The 25,680-nt window shown below is 40.0% G+C and overlaps 1 long non-coding RNA gene across 1 annotated transcript; it reads left to right on the forward strand.

The window, feature by feature from the left end:
• The first annotated feature begins 295 nt into the window (after window positions 1-295).
• LOC131134692 (uncharacterized) lies at window positions 296-23,326 on the forward strand. Its single transcript, XR_009131456.1, has 3 exons — window positions 296-374; window positions 9,829-9,933; window positions 22,034-23,326. It is a non-coding gene; the product is annotated as an uncharacterized LOC131134692 (long non-coding RNA).
• Window positions 23,327-25,680: the final 2,354 nt, after the last annotated feature.

Genomic DNA, 25,680 nt, shown 5'->3' on the forward strand with positions numbered 1-25,680 from the left:
ACACACACACACACACACTTAATAGTCCTGCAGATAAGCAAAAAGACAGGGAGACACGCAGGCAGGCAGTCAAGAAGGCAGCCATGTAGAGAGCCATGAAAACCTGTCAGCAGTCAGGCAAGTCAAGCAAAGACGAATCAACCCGGGACATGGAAACACATTTTTAATTTAAAAAGTATACATTAAAATAAGGAATATGAATGGAGAAAAAAAAAAAAAAACCACAGCTGTAATCGTCATCCATTGTAACCTTTCATTGACCCGTCCTTAACCATAATTGTCTTATGCTTATTGGCAGGTTGTGCAAATGTTCAGCCAGTGATAACGGACCAAAGTCCAGCTTGCTCTAACAAGATGACCAGATCAGTATGTCAGTAAGTAAGTTAGTTACTTACATACGCTACTTTTTCTTCTCTGTCTGTTTGCTTCAGACATTATTTATGTCATGTGGGTATATATTTAAAAAATCTCCACACAATTGCTTTTGATTTGTTCCATTTCATTAGACAAGGCATTTTCTTGAAATAAATAATAATAGTAATAATAATAGTCTGTTCCAGGGTCAAACTGTTGCCAAAGTGTCACTATTTAACTGGATTTATGTATATAAGCTATTCAGGTTCATTCATTCATTCATTTTCTACCGCTTCCTCACGATCGTGATTAATCACATTTTCGCCATAGTTAACTCATGATTAATCACATTTAATCACACCTTGTATTGCTTTTATTTTAAAATTATCGGTGGTCTCTTTCTCACCAAGCATCTTGCTGATGGTCTTATAGCCTATTTTTTTTACATTCTGTCTCTTTCTGTTAATCATTCATTCATTCATTCATTTTCTACCGCTAATCCTCATGAGGGTCGCGGGGGTGCTGGAGCCTATCCCAGCTGTCTTTGTCTTTCATGTGGCTCTATATTAAGAAATTCTCTACAATGGGATATCCACACAATTGCTTTTGATTTGTTCCATTTCATTAGACAAGGCATTTTCTTGAAGGAAATAATAGTAATAATAGTCTGTTACGGGGTCAAACTGTTGCCAAAGTGTCACTATTTAACTGGATTAATGTATATAAACTATTCAGGTTCATTCATTCATTTTCTACCGCTTCCTCACGATCGTGATTAATCACACCCCCCCCTAGTTAACTCGTGATTAATCACATTTAATCGCACCTTGTATCGCTTCTATTTTCAAATTATTGGTGTGTCTTTCTCACCAAGCATCTTGCTGATGGTCTTGTAGCTTATTTTTTTTACATTCTGTCTCTTTCTGTTAATCATTCATTCAATCATTCATTTCTACCGCTAATCCTCATGAGGGTCGCGGGGGTGCTGGAGCCTATCCCAGCTGTCTTTGTCTTTCATGTGGCTCTATATTAAGAAATTCTCTACAATGGGATATCCACACAATCGCTTTTGATTTCTTCCATTTCATTAGACAAGGCATTTTCTTGAAGGAAATAATAGTAATAATAGTCTGTTCCAGGGTCAAACTGTTGCCAAAGTATCACTATTTAACTGGATTAATGCATATAAGCTATTCAGGTTCATTCATTCATTTTCTACCGCTTCCTCACGATCGTGATTAATCACATTTTCCCCCCTAGTTAACTCGTGATTAATCACATTTAATCGCACCTTGTATCGCTTCTATTTTCAAATTATTGGTGTGTCTTTCTCACCAAGCATCTTGCTGATGGTCTTGTAGCCTATTTTTTTTAACATTCTGTCTCTTTCTGTTAATCATTCATTCATTCATTTTCTACTGCTTTTCCTCACGAGGGTCGCGGGGATGCTGGAGCCTATCCCAGCTGTCTTCGGGCGAGAGGCGGGGTACACCCTGGACTGGTGGCCAGTCAATCACAGGGCACATATAGAAAAACAACCATTCACACTCACATTCATACCTATGGACAATTTGGAGTCGCCAATTAACCTAGCATGTTTTTGCGCGCTAACCACTCGACCACCGTGCAGCCCCGCCATTCAGGTTGTAGCCGTATTTTCTTCAATTTTTCAACTGCTCTTAAAATTGTTATCAGGAATGTATCGCCATCCATCACTGTGTGAAGATTACTTTCATGACCACTGTTATTTTTGATTATTTTTTAATACAGAACACAACATCTGTCATTCACTAGAATATCACAGATGGGCTAAGACCTTTTCAAAACATGATTACAATCCAATGCAACATGTTTTTGCAGGATTTATTATAAATTACAGTTATTTTGTTTTCATGTTTTTTTCCACATTGTTTTGCTTCAAGTGTAGCACTGAGGACTTGCTGTTTTTCTGCAGTGAATACAGGTTTGATTCCCTGACAGTGACAGCTATTGCTGGATAAATGTGAAGAGGGTTGCGTCAGGAAGGGTATCCTACTAAGCCAAACAAATCATTGAGTGCTGTTGTAACCCTTAATGGGAGAAGCGTTATACAGGGTCAGGCAAAATGATCTGACATATTTGTAGGTTAAATTAAAAGGCAAATAAAGTAAAGAAACAAAAAACTGTTTTTATTAAAAAAAACTGCAGCCTAGCCCGGCTGACTTAATGTCAGAGTACGTGGCGAAAATGCAACCGTCAAATGCATTATGAGATATTGTTGTATATTTGTAGATACCTTTTGAATGTTAAGCTGCTGCGTGATGATTTTAGCTTTCTATCTAAGACGACTAGTTAGATTACGATATTGAGTAACGACTTCCTGCAATTTCCAATAGGTTGACAAGCTTGTCGCTGTACCAGGTCAGGCAAAATGATCTGCCACATTTGTAGGTTAAATAAAAGGAAAATAAAGTAAACTAACAAAAAAGTGTTTTTATTTTTGAAAAGTACAAATAATGCCATTTTGCTTTGTTTCTTTATAATGCCATTGTTTTTCGTTTCTTTTTCAGTTGCAGCGTTCCGTTTGCACTTCAACCAAAATTAACCGTCCAACCTTGCAACGCCAGAACTGATTTAATTTTTAAAATAAAAAATAAAAACACTTTTTTGTTTCTTTACTTTATTTGCTTTTTATTTAACCTACAAATGTGTCATATCATTTTGCCTGACCCTGTATTTACAGTATTATACTCATGACTTCACGTGATTCTTTTAAAACAGCACTAGAATGTCAACAAGTCCAAATTCTATTAACGTGTGATAGTATGGCAACACATGACACATACAACAGTATCAGACCTTGGATCATCACGTTGCTACAGACCTGCAACACGCAATACATGAAGATTCTGACTTGCACGGTGGACAAGTGGTTAGCACAGAGGCCTCACAGCTAGGAGACCCGAGTTCAATTCCACCTTCGGCAATCTCTGTGTGGAGTTTGCATGTTCTCCCCGTGCATGCGTGGGTTTTTTTTCCGGGTACTCCAGTTTCCTCCCACATTCCAAAAACATGCTAGGTTAATTGGCGACTCCAAATTGTCCATAGGTATGAATGTGAGTGTGAATGGTTGTTTGTCTATATGTGCCCTGTGATTGGTTGGCCACCATTCCATTGTGTAAGCGGTAGAAAATGAATGTAGAAAATGTTATTTCCATATGGAACCATGAGAATGATTCCCATTCATTTAACCACTGGTTATCCTGGTAGTCAGCTTAGATAGGCTCCAGCATACCCCTAGCAAGGATAAGCGGCATAGAAAATAGATGGGTTATCATATTTTTTTGTACAGTTTGGTTTTTATCCAACATTTCTATCCCTCGATTGTTTAAAATTCCAAACAAACGGAAGTGTCCTTGTGTCCTGCAATGCCTTATGTTTGACCTTCGGAACTTCCACTGTATTTCAGAAATGTTTTCACAAGTCACATTGTGAAGTTCTAACAAAGAAGGACTGATCTAAACAGCCTTGAGAGACATCCACTAAGTGGCTCGCTAAGCAGGATCAAAGACACACACACACACACATACACACAATGACATAATATAACAGGAAGTCTAAGGCACACAAACTACTGAGCAAAGTTGGGTTTTGGACTCAGACAATGCAGATGACCAAATGCATTATCGTGACAAAAATAGGAATATTTGTTTGTTTTGTACAGCCAGTCTATGCTAAAGTCAACCTGCGTGATTCGTCCCACACAGCCGAGCCCAAATATGTCAAGCGTGACAATATTAGTCATTTCATGCCAAAAAAAAAAGAATAGTGGGTCAAATTTAACCCCCCCCCCCCCATCATAAATCCATGCATGCACACATAGACACACAGACACTTTTCCCTGTCACCCCCCCCTCCTTCTCCACGCTCACTCACTCTGTCCCTCCCTCACACACACACACACACACACACACACACACACGCAAGCATGCTTCATTATACACTTGCCCACACAGCATAGCGTGCCGGAAACAGACTCAATAGATGCCAAGCTCCCAGTCCCTGCAGGCTCGATGCCCCTAAAACACTGAATGCACCTTCCCAAATTAGGTTAATTTGTTTTAGCAATACATACTCCTCAAAACAAAACACAATATATATATTGTCACAAATTATTGTTATTCGAAAGCTAATCAAATCATCATTATAAAGTTTAAATATTACTTTTTGGCTGAGATTGACCTTCCCATTTGAGGGGCATTTGAGGCACTAATACAGTTTCCAAGAGGGCAAGAGAGACAAAAGAGGAGAGTTCAGAGAAAGGTCCAGTCTTCCCTTTACCCTTTTCACCATAGCAGGCTGTGAGGTCTGATTGTTGTCTCTTGCCTGACTGCAGCATTTCACCCCCCCTCTCTGTCACGTTCACCAGTCTCTTTCTCCTGCGGGGGAAGATAAACAAGCACGGAAGGTAGACTAGACTGGAGTGGGTGTGTGCAATGTGCATCGCAGTCTGCACGATTCATTGACGGCTCCATAAATAGCACGACATGCAAAGCAAATGAAATCATTTCAAATCTCTCCTTTTCTCACGCTATTCCGTTACAAAAGGTGACATTAACCCAGATTTATACACAGGTTCGGTTTGGTCAGCCACAAAGAATTGAGGGCATTGATATCACAAAAAAAAAAGGCCAGGAAAAAGAATCTGTCTAAGGACATTTATAATTTGTCTAATGCAATGCCATGATTGGCCCTCTAAAAACGCCCTGCAGGAATGTCTGGCCGTAATTCCACATTACTTCTAAGACAATACATTAAATGCACACCACTCAAACAAAACATGCACTAGGAGCAACACATGCAAGCAGACAATAAAACTGATTTATACAAATACAAACATTTAATAAAAATTTAAAAATACTTCATTCCAGATAGATTAAAAACAAGAATTTTATTTTTTTAAGTCTTAATTACAAAAGTCAGGTATAAGCTTTAAAAAAAAAAAAAAATCTGGGTTATTTAGGTTTGGTGCTGAAATGTTGTGATACTGACATATCGATAATTCCGATACCAGATTTTCATGTTTTAAAATGGATTCCATCCATCATCTCTATATGCCACTTATCCTCACTAGGGAGCCTATTAAATGCTGGAGCCTATTAAAATTGATTCTCACATCAAAATACCTATTCTTTTGATACTTAACGTGATTCATTCATTTTCTAGCTGTCCTCATGCGTGAGGCGGGGTACACCCTGGATTGGTGGCCAGCCAATCACAGGGCACATATAGACAAACAACCATTCACACTCACATTCATACCTATGGACAATTTGGAGTCGCTAATTAACCTAGCATGTTTTTGGAATGTGGGAGGAAACCAGAGTACCCGTAAAAAACCTGCGTGCAGCCCGATACTTGACTTATTTGAGTTATTTATTGTTACTTTTTTGAGTCAGCTATGTATCTTTTAAAATATCGGGTTTGAACATACATCCATGTGTTCTAATTCGATCCGGAAGTAGAAACCGGACAGTCCGAATTTTCTCAAGAAAAGAGGCTATTTCAAGATGCTTCTTAATGGTAAATAGCTTTAGCATTTTAGCATTAGATTTTCTACAGCATCGGTATCGTCTAATGTGGCCACTAATTGTGGTGGGAAACGGCTATTAGCAACCCTGCCGCATTTATGCACACTCTATAATGCTACACAGACAAGTAATTTTGCTCTAAGACAAAATAAACACAGTTAGGACACTGATAACCTGTTACTTACTGCTTGCTGCTCTCACTCAGACTCAGTTTGTCGGCTAGTCCAACTGCATACTGACCCATGTTGGCAAAACAGTCCAGTGTGAAATTCCGTAAAATGCATTTATTTTGCTGGTAGGGAATCAGGAACTCCAACCACTTGTGCCAGATAGTGGCGTCTTTAGGAATTGTAAACAAATGCGGCATTGCTAGCTAAGTAAACAGAGTAGCAGAGCTTGTAGGAGGGCGGAGAGCTTATCTGGCTTACAGCCATGCCCATATAAGGAAGCCAGCCCCTGTGTGACATCACAAAGGTGCAGTTTTACCACGCCTTTTGAAACGGAGCCTTTTCAGTCATTCCAAATTCTTTCATAGCTCACTTCCAAATGCGTAAACCTAATTATTTGAAACTTTGGCATCGTTTAACATGATAATACAACATTCTAAATACATTTATAGGTTAGAAAAGTGGAAAAAGCATAGTAGATCCCTTTAAACTAAATTTAAAGTATAGTTTAATACGCATGTGCAGCAGGACCTGGTTGTAGTTTACAGCAGGCATTGGATTTAGATGCTAGCCTTCTAGCAATTTTAGGGTATGTTTAAGTTATAGTCTTAAAGTAATCTCAAGTTGTTGAAGCCAAATGTTTAGGGTTTTTTTGCATCGTAAATGGAATGGAATGGCCTTTATTGTCATTATACAAGATGTACAACCAAATTGGAGAGCTTCTCCTTTCAGTGCAGTAGTCAAGTTTAAAAAACAAAAAAAGTATATAAAGTAGAGTAAAAAAGACAATTTAACAAGATATATACAAGATATATACAAGATATCCAAAATATACTACACATAGTATTGCACAGGAGCATATGCAGGAGCAGATATATTAATTTTAGTGCAATGATCAATAGTGCAAATAATGATTTGTGTGTACAGATGAGTAAAGTCACATATGAGTGTATTGTAATGGGTTGTTAAATAAATAATATCATAAATAAATATGATTGATAAAGGTTGCCTTTGTGCTCAAATGCTGAATTGTGCGTGAGTGTTTGTTTCCTGTCACGACTCGGGTATGCGTCTGTGCGGAATAGATGAGTTCATAAACAGCTTGCCATCTCTCACATTAGACTGATTAATAGTTCAATCAGGGCTAAAACGGACAAAATGTCACAGGGGGATAGTTGTCATGCACAATCAGGCCTTTTATATCCGTGCCCATCTAAAGGGGATAGGCCTGCTCAACGTTGTCACGAGGCGTTACTAATTTATCTGTGCTGTGAGAACCACTGATTGAGGCGCTCTGCTCTACTGTTTTAAATGCAGAGCCTCAAGACAGTAGGGGGGGCATTCAGGCTATTAGCGTGCGTGAGTTTGAAGCCTGCTTTTTGATTGGGCGAGCTTAGTATTTCTACTCTTGTTTGTGTGTGAGTACTAAAACGCACATTCTTGTTTACATGCGACTGACGAAAATCTTTAATATCAACTAAAACCTTGCCATGTTTTGCATGACATCTTAGAACATAGTCTTGTTATCGTTGTGTGTGTGTGTGTTGATCTCCTGCGTGTCGTCTCAGTCTATTTCCCGGCTGATGGCCTGTGAGGGCATTTGATGTCTAGCATGCACCCGTGCAACGGGAGGACCATCTGATAGGAGTGACCGCTGGCCCCTAAGTTAGCCAGAGGTATTTAATCTGGGGTCAAGTGTTGGCTTGGCGTGATGCTTTCCCTTCGCTAACGGTGAGCTGATAGATAAATGCCCTGAAAGCGTGCACAGCCGCATACCAGACTGAAGCTGGGTTAGGCTTGTATTACTGCTCTCCTCACACAACCTCCGTCATCCACTACTGACTCACTCGCATGTATGCGCAATAACATGACACCTTCCAGCGATAAACCACGACTAATAGGCGTCTATTAATTGGCCGCAGCCTCCAGAAATAAGTTCATTGTATCAGTCTAGTTGGTACGTTATCACGGTATGATCACCGCTTCATAACAAATAACCGCAATATGCTGTCTATAGGCTTAATCCATAAGCTTTACTGATTCATGTATCGAATAGTGTGTGATCAAATGAGTTTAATATGGTGCACATCACGCAAAGGGATTTACCCCCTACATTAATCTCTGAAGCTACTAGCTATTAATCAGTTTATCACCCACACCAAGTTCACTTGATAATTTTAGGCTAATAAGACGGCAGACACGATATCGCCAAATCAGTCAAATTGGTTTTCTGTCATTGATCAATAATCCTTAGAGGTTTGAGGTTTGGTTGGGAATTATCTTGATAAAGCAGTGGAGCAACACTCTTTGTTGATCTTTCTTTTGAAATAATAGCAAAACCAACAAGGTCATCCTTTAATGCTGACATTAGCCAATCGCGTGTCTACATGCGCCACTATAATCAACCAGAATAGTCAACGGGGCATGCCCAGTAAAACGTAAACACCAACATCACGTGATACCGACTTCCTCGAGTTTTTCTTTCACTTGTTGGAATAACTCCGTATTGCCAGTTTTTCGTTCGTCCAGTCTTGAAATTTTGTTTGAATCAAAAACAAACTCTCAAAAGTTTTCTGTGTGGGTTATTGTGTGTAGCTGCTCTATAGGAGTCCACAACTCAATACAAAGGGTATGAAAACACATCGGGGTGGGCAAACTTTTTGCCTCACAGGCCGCATTGATTTAACAAAATTGATGGGGGGGGGCAGACTATATATTCATTCATTCATTTTCTACCACTTATCCTCACGAGGGTCACGGGGGGTGCTGGACTGGTCGCCAGCCAATCACAGGGCACATATAGACAAACAACCATTCACACTCACGTTCATACCTATGGACAATTTGGAGTCGCCAATTAACCTAGCATGTTTTTGGAATGTGGGAGGAAACCGGACAACCCGGACAAAACCCACGCATGCACGGGAGAACATGCAAACTCCACATAGAGATGGCCGAGGGTGGAATTGAACCCTGGTCTTCTAGCTGTGAGGTCTGCGCACTAACCACTCGACAACCATGCATCCCAGACTATAAATTTTACATATAATTCAGCAGTCCACCTGGAATTATTGTATCTGTAAAAGTATCATGCAACCTATATGTGTCCCTTTTTTCAGGAGTAATTTGTAAACAGCAGACCACATCAAATAACCAAATTGATAAAAACAAAAGTTACCTAAACCATCAAAAGGTTGTATGTTAAGTTTCAATGAAATACCTTGGAAAGAATGGGCGGGCCGTATGTAAACACATGGCGGACCCATGTGGCCCCCGGGCCATAGTTTGACCACCCCTAAAACGCATTGATGTTCAGACTTGTCTGCACCCGGAATCACCGTCACCATTGATCACCATCAGCTTATATTTAATAACGGCAGCATCGGATCTGCTCGGAGCAGGTACTCTACTACAGTACACCATGGCGACCACAGCCAGTAGATTAGATAAAACAGTGACATGGGCGACCTCAATGTGGTTGCAATAAGTGTTACCGCATTTGGTAATAATGGTAACATAATGGAAATTTGAAGCTTAGAAATGCCACTGACTTTGGTATTGTGCTTTTAATGTGGATTTTGTCCACTAATGTAGACTTTTAGGACTAAAATCCAACATCTATCAGAATGTTTGCTTGCTGCAGTCACAAGCACAATCTGATGTGTTGTCATCCTCCTTGTGCCCCTCAATGGTTTCCATCATCGCTATTTCTGCTTCTTTTCTCTCCTTGTTTCCAGGATACAAGGAGAATTGTGTGGAGGCACAGCAGGAGACGAAGGAGGGGGATAATGATGCTTCCTCGCTTCTCTCCCATCCACCCACTACCTGATGAAATAAAAGAGGTAGGCATTAATTAAAAGACATGTTTGAGAAATCTCCTTTTGTTGTATATGCTCTGTTATGATAAAAGACCTTGTAAATCTTTTTCCAGCAGACACATTCATTCATAGCGGCTACCTTTCAAAGCAACAATTGCGAGGCACAATTACATAGATGGGCCTATTGAATGTGTTTCAGTATATTTTCACTATTATGCTCCACTGATACAAAATGCAATAAGACAAGGCTTCAAGGTTTATATGTTCTCCGTTTTAAGATAAAGCACACAGAAAGCAATGATGCTGTGTGTTGATTTATATCATCGTCAATGTAGAGTGGCAAGCCTCTGTTCCCATATGATGTGCCATATGCTGTGAATATGAATTAGCTCTGCTGTTTATGTCTCTTGTATCTCACAGGAAGGGCATGAGCTTCCCCAGGAGAGATATACTATACTGTACCTAAAAGGAAAGCAGCTCCACAGCCAATAATGCAGTATTTGAAATGAAAGGGTTTGTTATACTATGGTATGAATACAATGTACAGAGTAATACCCAAGTAATATATTCACAGTATCAATTATGTATTCAGAATCACACAAAAACTAGAATGACCACAGTGTTATGAAGGAAGGTTTTCTGTCTGCTCAGTAAAATAGGGAATGTCAGCTATAATGTCAATAAAAAAATGTTAATATTAATGTGCTTACTTAGTATTAAGTAGTACATTTTGTATATTGTTTTTATTATATACATTGAATAATGACACCTTATTCACATTTACTTAAGTAGGATCAGTACAAAGTAAAATCTACTAAGAAGTTCATATAAAACGGGCGAGGGGTTAGCGCGCAGACCTCACAGCTAGGAGACCAGAGTTCGATTCCACCCTCGGCCATCTCTGTGTGGAGTTTGCATGTTCTCCCCGTGCATGTGTGGGCTTTCTCCAGGTACTTCGGTTTCCTCCAACATTCCAAAAACATGCTAGGTTAATTGGCGACTCCAAATTGTCCATAGGTATGAATGTGAGTGTGAATGGTTGTTTGTGTGAATGTGCCCTGTGATTGGCTGGTGACCAGTCCAGGGTGTACCCTGCCCGAAGACAGCTGGGATAGGCTCCAGCACCCCCGCGACCCTCGTGAGGAAAAGCGGTAGAAAATGAATAAATGAAAGTTCATATGCTGACACATGACTTCTGGTGGCCCGCCAGGCATGGCTGCCGTTGGCCAATGAAATGCTCTACTGGGTTTGTTAAAAGAACTTGTAAAAGTTAAACTAGTATTTGGTGCTTGTCTTGTAGACTATATTATTTATTGTCATTATTATTTGAAATAATTTGAATTCCTTCGGGCTGCATAGTGGTCGAGTGGTTAGCACACAGGCCTCACAGCTAAGAAACCCAGGTTTGATTCCATTCCATCTCTGTGTGGAGTTTGCATGTTCTCCCCGTGCATGCGTGGGTTTTCTCCGGGTACTCCGGTTTCCTCCCACATTCCAAAAACATGCTAGGTTAATTGGCGACTCCAAATTGTCCATAGGTATGAATGTGAGTGTGAATGGTTGTTTGTCTGTATGTGCCCTGTGATTGGCTGGCAACCAGTCCAGGGTCCTCGTGAGGATAAGCGGTAGAAAATGAATGAATGAATGAATTCCTTTGTTGTGTCATGATTTTAGCGTTCTTTGTAAGATGACACCATAAGTCTGTTACATTGAGTAATGACCTCCTATGACCTCTGATGGTTCAACAAGCTCATGGAAAAAAAAAATTATAAAAAAAACCAAGCTCCTCGAGAGCTCCCATGCTACTCGTGACTGACTCCCGCAACAGAAAAAGTGTACTGACAGTTTTACACGATTAGTTAGTAACATAAATTTGTTTGTTTGTGCCCCATGTTCCTCCAATGAATTTGTTGTGAGTTCGAATGGATTAATTGGTCTTACTCATGCTAAGTTAAATCTGAGTCATTTTTGTGCTCAAACGCTTCTTGCTTTCTCTCTCCTACTTCCACTCTCCATTTCCCCCCCAGTTATTTGTGGAATTTCTCATCCCGTCCCGTTGATGGATGGTGAACAATGCAATACACCCCGTGGTGTTGTTCTATGTTGTTCATTTCATGCCCATGCAGACATCAGTCCCCCCTCCGCTCCCGAAGGATCTTACAAAAACACACACACAGTCCATTCCTGCATTTATCTATTTGTGTGTATCGCATCTGCTAAGTCAGATGGAAATCAACTTTATTCATTGATTGTTGGGATGGACTTCTTTTTTTGTGCCATGTTCTGTTTGCAACACGTCACATGGGGTATGCGATCATCACACATAGCAAAGGACCCCCCGGTTATCTCTGTCCTCAACTTGGATTCCTATAGATCCGTGAAATAGAGGATGTTCTGGGCTTAACCTCCTGCTGAGAATACTCCAACGTCATTTATAGAAGGAGGCTTAGGGCAGCTGGGCCTGGGTTGGGGTGAGTGGAAAACAAACAACAACAGAGCCAGTGTACGATGTGAGTGCAAAGCTGCGGGCAGTGCTGTGTGTACTCGTCGGTGTGGGAGGCAAATCGGAGGCGGAGTACTAACAGTCCCATTTAAATGCTGTTAATGCCAGCGTACTGGGAGAGCACTGACTACAATGTTTAGTGGTAGGCTCCTGAGGCATATTTATACTTAACGCTGCATCCAGTCGGCTGCACGGTGGACGAGTGGTTAGCGAGCAGGCCACACAGCTAGGAGACCTGAGTTCGATTCCATGCTCTGTGTGGAGTTTGCATGTTCTAATATTATATTCCAAATTGTCCATAAGTATAAAGGTCCAGTCCAGGGTGTATCCTGCCCCGAAGACAGCTGGGATAGGCCCCAGCACCCCCCAGCGACCCTCGTGACAATAAGCAGTAGAAAATTAATGAATGAATGAACTGCATCCAGTCATAAAATCAAACATGATATGTCTGACACAACAGAGTGAAAAAAAGTTCTCCCATCCCGTGTGGAAGTGGTAATTTTTATCTTTTTAGATTTTGAAGAAATATATTAGAGGCACACTATTTAGCTTGCTAGCTTGCTTGAGGATGCCCCCACAGGTTCTCAATTGGTTTCAGGTCTGGAAACATCACCCAATTAGCTTAGCACTTTCAGCTTCCTTGGTAAAGAACTTGTTATCTTGGAGGTGTATGTATTCTTATTGGCATAATAGAAAATCACAATGTGGCACAGTTGTGAATGGAGGGGATCATATCCATATGCTTCCGTCAATGAACCACAGCTCCCAAATACCAGCACCACTCATGCAGCCCCAGATAGTAAAAAAAATAATTGCTCAGAGGTTATGTTTATTAACTTTGTTAAGTTTGCTAATTGTGTGTGATACAGGTATGTCTCGGTACACAAAGGATCGATATTTGTGCTTCCGGCTTGTGTTCGTGTAGGCGGCATGGTGATGGCTGCATCAATAGGTTATGATAATTACAATAAAAACGTTCATATTTTACTCATGATTTGATCTTGTAAAGTTATCCATGCATCTATTCAATTCTTTCTCGCTTTATTTTATTGTAGCGCTAATCAAACAGCAATTTTTATATGACTCAATGTTGCATTGGAACACAAAGTACACACAAGTTGTTCTTCCACCAATGCTATTTTCGGTTTGTTAATTGTATAAAGTTTTTTCAAAACTCGTCAAAGAATAGTCAACTTTAACATGTTCCCTCTGTGCCGGTGTGGTGTTCCAGTCAAAAAAGTAGCCGAAGGATTAGTTTTCAGCAGCACAGCAGCGGTCAGAGAACACCGCAGGCTTTTTAATGCAGCGTCTGAGCACCTCTTGTTCTGCACGAGGTGCTGATGCTTACCCATTGTCTTGTCAAGTGTCACAGCCGTAGAGGAGTTCGAAACACGGAGTGCAACAGAACAGGACGTTCACCTCCAGCAGAGAGGTAAGCACAAGAGGGGCGAGACAGGGAAGAAACTTAAAAAAAAAAAAAAGACAAAAGGGGGCATTACTTCCTACAGTGCTCTTGTGTTTTTTGACACAATGTAATGAGACAAGACTTTGACTTTGGGAATGATTAGCAGGAAAAAGTATAAAAAAGTGTCCTACTGTGTGTATCAATGAATGATTTTCTGCACTGTGTTTACCTTCTTTTGTACATGTTGTGTACACACGCTTCCACTTCCACTTCATTTCTAATTTCTTACATTATTTAATAGAGGTGCTCAATTTTGTTTGGCAGTGCACCCACTTTCTTGTCCGTCTGGAAAGTAAAGTTGTTATTATATACACAGTTAATATTGCGGCAGGGACACAGAATGGTTCAGGCGCCCTTTTCATTGTCTTACTGGCATTTACAAGCAAATGAGTCACACACAAGTCGGAGATGTATTCCAAATCGCCCACTTGTGAATAAACTTTTGTAAAACCTTGGTGAAAAAAGGGTTCCCACAAGTCTTGGAAAAACCATTGACCGGTTTTCCAGAAGTTGTCCTGACTTCCTTGTCCATGACTGCCTTGTGAATGCAAAGGGGTGAATGTTGCTGTAATTTCTGTGCAATATTAATACACAGCGCCCTTGTGTGAAATGAAATTTGCATTTCCACCTCAAGCGGTTTTGCAACCCAGTGCTTCCAGTTGTCTCTGTTGCTACATTTACCAACTTTTCAGACTTGGTTATGTATTTATAGTGCCTACAGACAAAAGTAGTAACTGTAAGATTAAAAAAAAGGTTACTAGTATTGATCTGAATTATGGAAAAGTTCTGGAAAATAATAATTTCATTCATTCATTAATTTTCTACCGCTTATCCTCACGAGGGTTGCGGGGGGTGCTGGAGCCTATCCCAGCTGTCTTCTTCGGGCGAGAGGCGGGGTACACCCTGGACTGGTGGCCAATCACAGGGCACATATAGACAAACAACCATTCACACTCACATTCATACCTATGGACAATTTGGAAAAAAAAAAAAACACGCATGCACGGGGAGAACATGCAAACTCCACACAGGGTGGAATTGAACCCTGGTCGTTTGCGCCAGGGTATTTATTTTTAAATAATAAAAATAAATTATTATTTAATAATAATAATTTATTTGAAAATTATTATAAATAAATAATAATGTCATTATAATTTTCATATATTAATTTATTCTAATTCAATAATAATAATTTATTCAATAATAATTATAAATAAATAATAATAATTTCAATTTAACAATTTAATTTAATAACAATAATTTATTTAATAATTATAAATAAATAATAATAATTTCAATGTAATAATTTTATTTAACAATAATAATTTATTTAATAATTATTATAAATAAATAATAATTTAAAAATAATTACAATTTAATAATTTAATAATAATTTCATAGTTTCAGGGAAAGAGTTTGAACCTTGTTGAAGTCTTACTTTCTAGAGTGCTATTATGATGAAATTATATTGAAGTAATATGGAATGTATTTAATATCAAATCACACAGACACACCTTGAAATACTGTGTGGAGTCGGCTAGCATGTACGCAATAGTACAGTATGTACTTTGCAACGCCACTGAGTAAACGGAGTTGCATAATTGACAAACGGTTGTCGGCCTGACAACTCTGTTTGCTCAGAGCGCTCTCTTAGTTAAAGTAGTCAGTGTACAGCCTGGAGAGGAGTATAGATCCATTGTTCTGTATAGTATTGTCCCTTGAGAAGACATACTGTGATAAAAAAAAATAACTCACTTTAAAGTCACATCTTCAGATTACAGGAAGGAGTCTGTATCTTGTTCCCCATGATTGTCCCACAATGAGGGTTCAAGCACTTTTGCTCCCCTCTTCCCTCCCTCCCTCCCTCCATTCATTTTTAATGGGAGCATGGCAAAGTCTTCCAGGAGAGACAGACCAGACGTCCCAGTGAGCTGCACTCGTTTTATTCTGTCATTTTACTCCCTCACTTCTCGCCTTCTTTAATAATAAATGCTTGCAAGCCAGACACACTCCTCCCTATTTTATGATCCTCCTCCCCAGTAAAGACCTCAACCGGCCACTCAATCGTATCAAGTATAGCACATGTGTCTTTTTGACTCCACTCACGAGGTAGCAGATATACTTGCGTCCATTTCCTGTGCTACATTTTCCCTGCCTGTTTTCATCCGATTTTCTTAAAAGTGGAGAAGGAGGAGAGGCAGATTAAGTGAAGAGGGGAGGGAGAGACGGAGGGAGGGAGCGATGGATGTTTCATCAGGTGAATGCTGATTGCAGTAATGACTGCGAGGCTGCAGGGGGATTATTGTGCAATATTGGCACGGGTGTTGTCTGGGGCCTCCTTAAGTGACAATATTGCATTATAATCCACAGGTCATCACAAGGTCACTGGTGCATTTATCAAGCTGTCGGCTTACCGCATGCTGTGCCGTTTGTTTGTCAAAGATATTGAGCTGAACATGCCGTAATACATATTTTTACAATACATAATGTGAATCGCACGAATTATGTTCTTACATTCTTAGCTAGCTCCTACTTATTTAAAATTCACACTGATGGTATCGGGCAGCACAGCGGTCGAGTGGTTAGCGTGCAGACCTCACAGCTAGGAGACCAGGGTTCAATTCCACCCTCGGCCATCTCTGTGTGGAGTTTGCATGTTCTCCCCGTGCATGCGTGGGTTTTCTCCGGGTACTCCGGTTTCCTCCCACATTCCAAAAACATGCTAGGTTAATTAGCGACTCCAAATTGTCCATAGGTATGAATGTGAGTGTGAATGGTTGTTTGTCTATATGTGCCCTGTGATTGGCTGGCCACCAGTCCAGGGTGTACCCCGCCTCCTCGCCCGAAGACAGCTGGGATAGGCTGCAGCGCCCCCCGCGTGAGGAGAAGTGGCAGAACATGGTTAGCACGCAGGACTCGCAGCTAGGAGACCAGGGTTTGATTCCCTGCTTGGAGCGGGTTTTCTCCGGGGACTACGGTTTCCTCCCACATTCCATTAGGTTAATTGGCGACTCCAAATTCTCCATAGGTATGAAGGTCCAGTCCAGGGTGTACCCTGCCTCTCATCCGAAGACAGCTGGGTTAGGCTCTAGCATCCCCCGCGACCCTCGTGAGGATAAGCGGTAGAAAATGAATGAATGAATGAATGAATGTTCTTACATTCTTAGCTAGCTCCTATTTATTTAAAATTCAAATTTATGGTATCAGGGGCTGCACGGTGAGTGGTTAGCATGCAGGCCTCACAGCTAGGAGACCAGGGTTTGATTCCTTGCTTGTAGTGGGTTATATCCGGGGACTCCGGTTTCCTCCCACATTCAATTAGGTTAATTGGCGACTCCAAATTCTCCATAGGTATAAAGGTCCAGTCCGCCCGAAGACAGCTGGGATAGACTCCAGCATCCCCCGTGACCCTCGTGAGGATAAGCGGTAGAAAATGAATGAATGAATGAATGGTATCCGGAGAACCCACACAAGTAGATTTCTATATAAAGGCCAACCAGTGGACCACCGTACTACCCTTAGGAACTTTTAATAAGCTTAATAAAGTTTCCTTGCCTAACTAATGTAACACACAGTTAAAGACTGCTGGTGTATTTTTCTTGCATGTTCAAGAGCTTAAGTCAAATGAGCGCCGCTGTTAGTTACGCTTCACCGGCTGTCATTTAGTCAGACAGAATGACGCCTAATTCCACCTGGCTGCTGCTGCAAATGAAGGGTACAAAAGCAGGATCACTTCTAAAGAAGCGTATGGGCTCCTGCACAAATTGGGCAAAAAAAAAAAAAAAAAAGAACATGTAGAGACAGGCAGGCACGCACAGTTGAGCCAGTGTTACCTCCTCTGGCCTCTCTTGGCTGACTGTGCCATGCCATGTCGTGCCGATCCGTGTGTTGTGATGCGTGCTCTAGTGGGGCTAACGGAAGCACATGTGTTGTCTGTTAACTCTGATTAATGTAACAGGCTCCTCCTTATCTCGCTGGCTCCTTTTCACTGGCTGCCCTGCTGTCCTGCCTTCACCCCTCCTGTCTGCAAACAGTCTGTGGTGCAAAGCTGAAACCCGACAGAGTTCTCATTAAATTTTGATATTGTGTAATGTATTTTTTTTTATGTTATAGTATGTCTGATGGTGTATTTCAGCTTATGGGATGGGTACCATAGCCAGAAAATCCATTTAAGATGATTTTATTTTTATTTTTTTGTCCTCTTCTGCTTGTTTACACAAATGTGATGATGATATGTTACAAATAAAGTTTTTTTTTACAGCATAAAAACTTGTGTTAGTGCAAGATGCCGATACCATGGTGACAACAGCACTAATGTCTACGGTCTACTCTCATTTTTTTTTTGGTATTCTTATTTTAAACACAGTTTTAAGTTAATTTAACTCACGTTTAACAGTCTTATAAACTTCTGTTCAATTTGTCAACAATTTCTATTTTTGGGTATATAATGTATCATGTATGACGCCAATTCGCCGTCTAATATTAGACGTATCACACATACAAAAAAAAGTAATATCGAGAATTTTTTTTTTTTAACTGGAAAAATAATATTACACCATAATATTCCAAGGAAAAAGTCAAACTATAAGAATAAAGTTGTTCTTTTAGAGCAGAGGTGTCCAACATATGGCCCGAGGAATACACAATATTGGATAGGACAGAATAGGATATTTTCACATTACTTTTTTTTTTTTTTTTTTTCACGGTCTACATTCTTAAAAAAAATAAATCTGGCCTTTAAAACCTTGCAGGAGGTGAAAAGAGGTTAATATTTGATTATTACAGGCAAGTTTGACAGTGCTAGTAGTAGTAATGCTAGCCTGTTGACCATGATAAAAGCAAGGCAAAGACTATGTTCGGCGGGTCATACCAATATATTTTATGAATAAAAGTGTGTTTCATAAGTGTATCATTCATATTTAGGGCTTAAACCTGTATTGTGCTTCCATGCATGTAGCTTGTCATCATCTGTCATTGTGAGTAAACAACGGCAATTGAAGAGAGACTTTATAATCTTATAATTCCAATAGTCGCTTTTGATCCCAAATCAACATCAACATAGCGGGAGGGTTTCATGTGTCAAAACTTTTCTCGGAACATAACTGCTGCAAATAGCGGGGATCTTGTTTGTTGTCGTTTGTGCCGTGCTGTGCTCTGCCCTTTGTTTGGATGTGACGTGACGAGTGGCCAAGTGCTGTTCAAGACAGATGATTCTTTCCTACCCACTGCACTTTCCCTGCGTGAGATCTTGTGCAGGTTGACTCTGTTAGACCCACACTGATAGCATTTGCCACAGGCATCACATACTGTAGGACGCTTGTACAAGTGTAGATTATCTTTTAGAAATCTTAAAAAAAAAAAATTAGTTCCACACTGAATGATCCTGATCAAACCCCCTCTGGTGCTTCACTCTTGCACTTCTGTCCCTTGTGACTATTACTGCCCCTCCCTTGTCGTCTCCAATATCATCATTTTGCACAGACACAAAGAACATAGTCATAGGAATAAAAAATAATAATGCAATCTAAAATAATGCAAAAGGCTAAAAATAACCAATTACCTAAAAATGTCTTCTCTACAAGAGAGGAGAAATATGATCTCAGGGAAGAACTCAATTTGAAACACTTATATGCTAGGACTACGTTAAAAAGCCATAGCATTTCAGTATGTGGAATCAAACTATGGAATGGATTGAGTAAGGAACTCAAACAATGCACAACGATGAGCCAATTCAAGAAACGCTATATATATATCACTATATTGACACTTACTATGGTACCCATTATGTCATTGTATGGTCATATCACCTCGTATTTCGGTACGTGACAAAAAATAAAAAAATTAAAAATTAAAAAATATACAAATAAATTATTAAAAATGAATACATATATAATATAATAAAATATAATTAAATTTAATAATTTTAATGAATTAATAATTAAATTTAAAAAATAATTTATAAAAAAAAATTAAATTATATTAGGAAAGCAGGAAGTGAACAAATATAACAGTTACTGATTGTAAAAGTACCAGATGGAGGGGTAGGATTTAATAAGCTTTGCTTCTTCCTACTCCTTTTGGACATGTGGAACTGTGAACTGATTATGTGATGCATTCAATTGTAATCTGATGCATGTTCAAATGAAATTAAACCATTACCATTACCATAGGAGCAAGACATCATGCCCCGGTCAAAGAGCGCACACACAAACACTCGGCCTACACACTCATATAACGTCTAGTTGCATATAGAAACACTCATGCTTGTCATGTGATGTGCCGTGGTGTCCGGATAAGTGGAATCTCAGCGTCGGCTCTCGCTACACTGAGCACCACAGGGGGTCTTCATGGTTGCAAAAATCAACAAAGCCGCTGTCACGAAGCGCCATCTCGATCACATGCACACAGGGCACACACATACATGCGCATCTAAGGCTGCACATGCGCCCTGGCATCCAAGCACACACCCACCACATGCAGATAGGCAAAAAAGGACAAAGGAAAAAAAAAACAGAAGAGCTCATGCAGGCACGCAAAGTGACAAAAAACTTTCAGCTTTTGCCACGCAAAGGCAAGTGCACAGCTGTACAACAAAGAGGACACACTTGATCGTTCTCACACGCTGTCACAGCCCGAAAAGGAAAATAATTTAAGGAAATTAGAGGAGAAAACATGGATAAGTCCCTTAACGACTTAATCCCATCTTAAATGCTTGCGTGATCTATCGTGTCTGTGATTTCGCCGACAGGGAGCACAGGGATGAAGTGGCGACTAAGCAGATAGAGAGAAAGCATTTGATAGATTGAATCAGAGGGGGCGAGATTTTGAAAAGATCCAGGTATGATGTGAAGCTGCTCTCCTAAATCCCACTTCTAATACCTTTAATTCTCCTGGCACATTTAGTCGCACTTGCAAACAGATTTCATTAAACACTCAGTACACACTCATTGTACACACTTTTGCTGCACGAACGTTGTGAGTCACTTGCAGTCCGCACGCTTTGTCTCCTTTATTAAAAGCCTTGACCTTCAACTTATCTGATGGGTGAAATAGTACATAGATAAACACAATTTCTGTTTATATTACGGAACTTGGCTAGACAGCTATAAACACTTGAGAGTAAAATATAAATAATGTGTGGGAAACAATGTGCCCCCATAACCTTGTTCTCAAAAAATACATCACAGATTTGCAAATGGACGTTTTAAAGGGAAAGACACAATAAATCTAACCAGAGTTTGATATTGATCATCCATGAGTGAAATCGGTTAGGACTATATACTAGGATACTAGGTATACTATATACTAGGACTGAATACTATCTGCCCCAATGGCTAGACGGGACAAAAAAAAAAAAAAAAATTAAATAAAATTAAAATAAATAAAGAATAATAAATAAATAAATAAAGTTAAGACAATTCTAAGAGCCATTGACTGCCAAGGCACCCAAAAATTGTTAATTCTTAAAAAAAATAAAAAAAGAGTTTTTTTTAACATATTTTTCCAAAATGACATATCACTCATGAAACTTATCGGATTCACATGTTGAATGTGTGATTGACACGTCGCCATGGATACCACTTACTACTTATCAGTTGGCGTAGGTATACTATATACTAGGACGGAATACTATCTGCCCCAATGGCTGGACGGGACACAAAAAAAACAAAAAAATAAAATAAAATAAAAATAAATGAAGAATAATAAATTAAGAAATAAAGAAAATAAATAAAGAAAGAAAGTTAAGACAATTCTAAGAGCCCTTGACTGCCAAGGCACCCAAAAATTGGTAATTCTTAAAAAAATTAAAAAAGAGGTGTTTTTAACATATTTTTCCAAAATAACATATCACTCATGAACACATGTTGAATGTGTGATTGACATGTCGACATGGATACCACTTACTACTTATCAGATGGCATCCATGTGCGTGCGTCGTATACGATCGTGTGTCAGCGGCTGCACGCATGTTTGGTCAGTTTTTTGGCGTGGAGCTTTATTGCACGGAAGACATGTTTGGGTGGGTGGAGTTGTGGGGTCGTTGAGGGAGGAGACTGTGTGAAGTGTATTCATGTGTGTGTGTGTGTGTGTGTGTGTGTGTGCATGTACAGTATGTGCTCATGACAGTGACCCACTTTGATGTTTTGATGAGCCAGATGGATCACGACATCTGTAGGCAAGGAGGCGGAGGTGGACGACGGCGAGGAGCAAGAGGACTAGACAAATCAGGGATGTGGACAAAGAGGGATGTGGAAAGATGATGTATGGACGACACGCAACAAAAAAATTTCAATAAAATCGTAAGTTTTGTTTGCAGAGTCGTACAACTCTTCCAGACATTTGTAGACACAGACGCACACAGACAAGTAAGTGAGTTACAAAGGCATCATGTAAATTAATTATGTTTTTTTATATCCTCCAAGATACCAACCACCCACGGAATGCACCCTTTCCGTGTCCCCTCATCTCAACCCGGACCCCCTTTTGCACCACTCTAACCCCCCCTTCTACAGTAAATGTCTCACATCAGGCGAGCAGTAATATGCATGTTTAATTGATGGAGTGCAGAGACATTGTGGCGATAACATGGATTCTGGAGCGGGTCCAAATGTGTGCACACATACACACACAATGAATGGTTGTTTGTATACATGTGCCATGTGATGATTAGAGACCAGTTACCAGGTCTAGGATAGGATAAGCTTTCGCTTCCCAGAACAGGATAAATGGTAGATAAAGGGTGGATGGACATTTTAGCATGCTTTCTGCATCATTATATGATAGGTCTATGAGGTCAATGGAAGGTCAAAGTTCAGCTAGGATGTTTTTTCCGCTGTTTTTTCCACAAAGATCATTTGTAAAGCATGATTCGATAAATACAACCTCTTCTCGTCACTCACTTTAGTATTATACCGGCCTTCAGTTACATGGATGTTTATCCCTTCAGCAGTCTTTGATCAAAAGGCCTATCTTTCTTGAATATTGTTCACAAATCTGTTTAAATCCGTGTTAGTGAGCATTCGGCATTCATGATTCATAATCTATCCACATCACACGTGTGGCATATCAAGATGTCGAATTAGACAGCGTGATTATTGCACAAGTGTGCCTTAGGCTGGACACAATTGTCAAGTTCTTTTAGTCTTAAGACCGCCTGCACTTGAAACGGCTGAGAAGATTGTAAAGAACGCTTTATCAACTCAACTTGAATTTTTTAATTAGGACCTTCAAGTTTAGCATCTTTACTTACCCAAATCGTCCAAGATCATCCACCTAGACAGGTACTTTTAAGTAAGCAAAGAACTTCTGCAAAAAATATCAGAGACAAATCTCAGTGATCTCGACCTTACCATAATCAACTTTGTAGAGGTGTTCTCTTCATGGAGGAATCACGTACTATATGGCGTCACCTTATATTGCAGCATGATAATTCCCTGGGTCTGCATATATGATAGCGTGTTCTTGTTATCCAGCAACTTTGCACAGCCATCAACGACTGGACAAGGCAAAGTTGAGACTCTACTTTACTCAATATTTGTTTCCTTGCTCAACATTAACCACTCAACCACTGCGTTTTAAGGTGTGAGCAGAAGGTTCAAAAGAGCATGCACATATTAAGCCTGCATCAAAAAAAACCCATTCCGTTAACTAATTAACTTTGACGGCCCTAGTTTGAACATATCTTCAATCAATGTAGCATATTTGTGAACGTATACAATATAGGGGTGGTAGGCCATAGGGTCATATGATATTCATAATACAATGTTTTTTTTCCCAACAGAGATAATTCTTAACAAGTTTTGCTCTCATTTGAATGAAAAATAGAGCAAAAGCAAACCTTAAAAAAGTGCCAGCTGTTCATTTGTTTGACATTTGTCATCATCTCAAGCTTCAAACAACGCAACACCTTAAAGTGATACATTTGACTGTAGCTTTCTTGTTTCTCTTCTAAAGAGTGGAATTTCTCCCACTCAGCTGGTTGTCTGTTTACATGCTGGAATAACTTTCTTGTGGTGCTGCATTTTGTTGCAGTGGGCTTTGGTCAATCCTAAACCAGTTCCAAACCACTGATGATACTTGCATTTTAAGCCAATCACAGCAGGGCAACCCTTTGGTCTGAGGTAAAACCTGATCAAATAAGTACATTCAATGACTACCTCAGACACTAGTTGTATATTCATATTATTTAAGTGATGTGTAAGATTTTGAGTTGAAAAACAATGGCCTCTTACTAGCCTGGGATAGCCATAGCAGTTGAAAGGTACACCAGACCAGGGATTGAGAGCTTTCCGAGTTTATTTTACAACACAGTGCAGCAGCATTTCCCCCAGCACACACAACAGGCCTCTCCCAAACAATTTCACCCAGCGCCTTTTATCTGTGAAGGCCCAACCACAGTTCCCAATGAGAGGGTGAAGCAAGTCCAAAAGGTACCCGATTTACATTCCCAACACCCTTCATATTAAATATAAGTCCTTCAGGAGTCCCCCACTGATGGGTCACTTCCTGTATATATATATATATATATATATATATATATATATATATATATATATATATATATATATATATATATATATATATATATATATATATATATATATAGAGAGAGAGAGAGAGAGAGAGAGAGAGAGAGAGAGAGAGAGAGAGAGAGAGAGAGAGAGAGAGATAGATATATATACATATATATAACACTCATGTACACCTAACAACTTGGATTCCCCAACTACCACCCAGTCAATCCCCCCCTCCTCCAGGTGGCACTTGGGAGAGTCCAATTGAGGTGATCAGCCTCTGGCCTGCACTCTCATGGGCGCGCCTCCATGTTTGGGCCATGACCAATCACCTCAAACAACAGGAGAAACTGATGAAAAATTAGGAACAACACAAATGACTTCTAAATGAAAAACGAACTAACTAAAGTGGCACTTAAACTTAAATGGCAAACAAATATAATTAAAACACTAACCAAAATATATGTAATATAACATAACTAAAGCCAACTATATACACAGAGAAACCGGACAGTGTAGGCGGGGCATACACCTGATCAGTGAGGGAGGATTGGCAGCTCCCTCACATGATGCAACAAAACTAGTTTATTAAAGTGGAATTCACCAAGTTCTTTGAGTAGAAATAACTTTCGGGTTAACAGCGAGGAGCGGTATCTGCGTCGTTACTCTGTGTGCATCTCTGCCCTTCCCCTGGGGGGGAAAAGGTGGCACATAGCAAAAGTAGGAAAAAACCTGCAACAAAAGCATAAATTAATCAATAACACTTACATATTGCCCATATTGTCTAGTGAACTGGGAACACACATTCAGGATCGGGGATGTGGAACGTGATGAGCGACTGTACCATTTCGTATTGGTTTATGGAGTCAGACAACAGAGTATGGCAGTAAAGTCATAGAAGTGGCATGTCCACCAGAGGACCAAACGGATGAAGAACAGTGGGTGCAGACCTGAAGCATCGATTGGCTCCTGGTATCCATCCATCCATCCATCCATCCATCCATGTATCAGAGGTGTTTGTGTTCATGGCTGTGTGTGTATGCGTGTGGAGGGGTTACATTTGTTGTTTGAGTGCTAAGTGAATGTGTCAGTGTAGAGGGCAGGGGGCCTCCCTGCAGGGCCAAAGTCAGTCACGGGAGCGTACAACCCGCTGGTGGCACAGACATTCCGCCCTCAGGGTTTGTTTATGCGTGTGTTTGTGTGGCATGTGAGTGATTGTGTGACTTTCCTTCCTCTGTACACAGATGCTTCTTCGTGTAAAAGTGATCTTTCATTTGTATGTGTGTGCT

Source organism: Doryrhamphus excisus, chromosome 8 (genome assembly GCF_030265055.1).
Source record: "Doryrhamphus excisus isolate RoL2022-K1 chromosome 8, RoL_Dexc_1.0, whole genome shotgun sequence".
Taxonomy (NCBI): domain Eukaryota; kingdom Metazoa; phylum Chordata; class Actinopteri; order Syngnathiformes; family Syngnathidae; genus Doryrhamphus; species Doryrhamphus excisus.